The following is a 4,821-nucleotide window of genomic DNA, read 5'->3' on the forward strand; positions in this document are numbered from 1 at the left end:
TGCTCAGGGCTTACCCCAGGCTCTGTGCTCTAGGACCATCCCTAGTGGGCTCAGGGTACAAATGGGATGCCAGGGATTGAACTCAGGTCTGCTGTGTGCAGGACATATGCCCGACTCGTGTACTCTTGCTCCAGCCCTGAGCTTCTGCTTCTCACTTACCAAACAGGGTAAAGAAAGCATGGGTCTTGGGGTGGAACAAAAGTACAGCAGGTAGGACCTTTCCTTTGCTTTTTACCAACACAGATTCGATCCCCGGCATCTCAAATGGCCAACAACCCATCAGGAATGGTTTCTGAGTACAGAGCTAGGAGTTATCTCTCAGCATGCCAGGTGTGACCAAAAAACAAAAAAAAAGGAAGGAAGGAAGGAAGGAAGGAAGGAAGGAAGGAAGGAAGGAAGGAAGGAAGGAAAGATGAGCCCCCTTGTGTTTTAGGGAGTATTCTGCTCTTGGACATTTGGTTCTTTCCAGATTTGGGCTATTGTGAAAAGTGCTGCAATGAGCATAGCAATGCTATACACCACAGCAGCTAAAATTAAAAAATTTTAAATGAAAGATAAAAAGTAATATGTCTCTTCAAACACAAGCTTTTATTAAAGGAATAACAATAAGAGACAGAAAACTTGAGAGATGAGTTAAGAACGGACTTTGCCATTATGAAGAGTCTGGATGGGGGTGAAGAATGTGTGAGAGATGACAGCCTGAGGAAATGTCGAATGGAAGCAGGCAAGCTAGGGAAGGGTGTGGTGCTGGAATGTGGTCTGCATGAAACTCTATCATTAACCTTACTGTAAAAAGTGGTAATTATACTATTTTTAAAATCTATGTACCTCCCTAGTAACTTGGAGTTTTCATCCTTATCCTTTTCCACCTTTTTGTCCTTTGCCTCAGATCTCATCATCTATACTATACATCTCCAGTTAATTAGTGAGGATGATTCAATGATGATAAGGATTTTTCTCTTGTTCACTACAGTATCCCAAAGGCAAAAATTAATGCTTTTTACTCATAGTAAGTGCCTAATAAATACCCATTAACGAAATAAGTGGTCAGTTGTGAACCACAGTTCTGGCTAATTCTACTGAGGTTCACATTTTTTCCAGTGACACATCTTCAATGTTCTGTTACAGAAATTACAAAATATATCTTTTAAAACTTAGATTTCAAATTTTGGCTTCAAGATACTTCTAATTTTCAACATAATATACACTCTAAGGAATACTAAAAATAAAAAAAATACAACAAACAGTCGGGATCTAAAATACTGAGTTCTACCTAAAAACTTAGAAATATTGTAGTACTGTAGCACTGTCCTGCACTGTCTTCCCGTTGTTCATTTATTTGCTTGAGTGAGCACCTGTAATGTCTCCATTGTGAGACTTATTGTTACTGTTTTTGGCATATCGAATACGCCACATGGAGCTTGCCAGACTGCCACGGGGGCAGGATAGTCTCGATAGCCTGCCAGGCTCTCCAAGAGGGACGGAGGAACCGAACCCGGGTCGACTACATGCAAGGTGAACCGAACCCAGGTCGACTACATGCAAGGCAAACGCCCTACCCACTGTGCTATCACTCTACCCATAGAAATATGGTAACTCTATTAAAATGCTTCATATTGAACATTGGTTGAATGCAGCTTTAGAACCAAAGCTATGCAAATTTAATTCGGAGCGCCTTTTTATATATAAATCCCTAAAGAATATCAAATGCAATTGAGTAGCCTGAATTCTGACTATACAACAGTTAAATATTTCAAAGCCATCTCCATGTTATAACATTGTGATTCACATGAAAAGATAGTTTAATGAAGGAAATAGAAGCATTCAAATGGTTTTAAAGAAAGTTGTAAAATCTCTAAGTATGGGGTAGCAAGGTAACCTAAAGACTGATGGTATTGCGGGGGGTGGAGAGGGAGAGAGATATGGAAATATTTAAAACATACTTAGATTATGCATTAGTAAATTAAGGAGATGAAGGATAATAACTTTGGGGTTAATGCTAAGAGCTTTGTAAGATACAAATTTATAATAATTTTATTAACCCTATTCATGCATCCTTTGGTCCTTTTTTCTAATCAACTCATCTAATTCCAAACAAGCAGTAAAATTAAGGAATGTAAATCAGTAATATCTGTATTTGGTGACTAAGAGTAAGGTTCTAAGAGTTTATTTATTATCTGTATAACATGGATTGAAGATTTGATGTGGCAGAAAATACAGAGGAATGCATATGCTCGCATCTTATTTCTGCATATAGATCATTTCTGCAAATGATAAATGTGAATGTGAAAAAATAATCACTACCAGAACAAGTCTCTAATGTAATATCTCTGATTTGAGACTTTTGGGATCAGATATATTATCTTTAAAGTTCATCTGGGAAAGTTTCTTTGCTTTCAGAATTAATTTTTAGATGAATAAAAGTAAATCAACCAACTAAATTTAGTTCTTTTGACAGGAAAGAAATGAAAGCACAGACCCTCATCTCTGTTATTTGTGAAAATGAAGAGATTTTGATCTCAAATTTATAGTAGAATCTGTAAAGGATCTACCTATTCTCATATTTTTGGGATTGACTACAGACAGCAAGAATAGCAGCAGAAAGTAAAAAGTGATAGCAAGCAAGGTTCAGCATTTTTAGCAGCTTTTTTTTATATGAGAAAATCTTACACAGGCTGTGAACATAAAGAAACTCAATGAGGGAGCTGATGACACAATGGAAAAAAAAAACAGGGAGAATTTTAAATGTCAGTACAAATGACAACAGTCATGTGTGCTCAGAAGAATCAATGGGGAACTAGACCTCTCCATATTCCCACTCCCCTGCTTTCATTAATTAATGCTGTTCTACCCAGAATTGGTAAGCAGAGGCTGCCTTACTGTTCCCCATTCAGTGGACCAATCACAAGTAAAAACGCTCAGTCCTTCCAGTAAAACTGTCAACATCATTATCCAACATTTTGCGACTTTTTTTTCCCTTTATTTTATTTTATTTTTTTTAAAGTTGTAGATTTACAATTTTTTGTGCTTTGGTTTCAATTATACAATGATCAGATACCCATCCCTCCACCAGTGCCCATTTTCCACCACCATGGATAATATCCCTCCCACCCCCATCCCCCCATCCCCCCTGTCTCTGTGGCAGGGCAATCCCCTGTGTTCTCTCTCTCCTTTTGGGTGTTGTGGTCTGCAAAAGAGGCATTGAGTGGCAAACATGTTCAGTCCATAGTCTACTTTCGACATGCATCTCCCCTCCTGGGAGGATCCTCCAAACATCCTTTATTTGGTGCTCCCTTCTCTATCTGAACAGCCCTTTCCTCTAGGATACCCGGCTGGCCTCCAAGTTATGGAGTAATCCTCCTGGTGCTGATCTCAGCTATTCTTGGGTATTAATCTCATACTTTGTTACTTTATATCCCCCAGATGAATGCAATCTTTCTATGTCTATCCCTCTCTTTCTGACTCATTTTGCTTAGCATGATACTTTCCATATTGTACCACTTGTATGTAAATTTCATGACTTCATCTTTTCTAAGAGCTACATAGTACTCCATTGTGTAGATGTACCAAAGTTTCTTTAACCAGTCATCTGTTCTTGGGCATTCAGGTTTCTTCCAGTTTCTGGCTATTGTAAAGAGTGCTGCAATGAACAAACAAGTGCAGATGTCACTTCGACTATACATTTTTGCCTCTCTGGGATATATTCCCAGGAGTGGTATTTTATGATGAAACAATATGATCAAACAAAAGAGACTTGTAGAATGGTAGGCACATATGATAGAAACATACACCTTTACAAGTAATGGTCAGAATGGAGAGATAGGATTCTGTAGTAGTTGGGAACACTTACAGCTTTGATATCAATCACTGTATCAAAGAGAAAATATTCTTTGGCAGTAGGGGGTTGTTTACTCTGATCCTGGAGCTCTGTGCAAGTTCTTTCAAGATCTACTGTAAGGATCTCTGAAAAACAGATATAACAACCAATTCTGCATTGCCCTGACATTCTGTCTAGTCTAAATCTAAGTAGACGCTCAATAACATCATCGCTTCGATCTTATGTCCAGAATCCTCAGATCTTTGACTATTTGACCTTACCGAGGGCTGCCTTATTCTGATGCTACAATTGAAGTTATTGTCCCTCAGATCATTTCAGCAGATTCTACTTCAACATTCTCTGGCTTTAAACCTTGAAGTTACAGATAAAGGATAGTCCCACTGGACTAATGCAAAAGATTAACTACCCAACCTTCCAATCAGGGAAAAAGCTCTGGCTAAATTTTCTGGGTCCTAGTTGCTGAAAGACATATGATTCCTGTTACGATCATCTATGGAACCCATATATCTTCTACCTTATTTCTTGAAGAATTTAGCAAGAAATTCTTGCCCAATATTCTTCCTGTAATTTTCATTTCATTTCATTTAATTTCATCATCCTGTTATTCGTCGATTGCCTCGAGCAGGCCCCAGTAACGTCTCTTTCATCCTAGCCCTGAGATTATATTCAAGGCTATTTAGGAGAATGAGACCCATCATTGTTACTGGTATTTGGCATATTTGGTACGCCACGGGGAGTTTGCCAGACTCTGCCCTGTGGGCAGGCTACATTCGATAGCCTGCAAGTTTGTCCAAAGTAGGAATGAGACAATAAGATGTCATAAAAAAAAAGTTCTGATAAGATGTCGCGCGGACGCAAATGCGTCCACGCGGTTCCTGGATCTGGATTTTATAGTCTCTGAGTCTTGGCCGCTGATGGGATTACACGGCGCCAGGGGGCCAGGTGGTGGGTGTGACCCCTGCCTACTGGAATTTGGAGGATCT

This window comes from Sorex fumeus, unplaced genomic scaffold (assembly GCF_029834395.1).
Source record: "Sorex fumeus unplaced genomic scaffold, SorFum_2.1 ptg000131l, whole genome shotgun sequence".
Lineage (NCBI taxonomy): Eukaryota > Metazoa > Chordata > Mammalia > Eulipotyphla > Soricidae > Sorex > Sorex fumeus.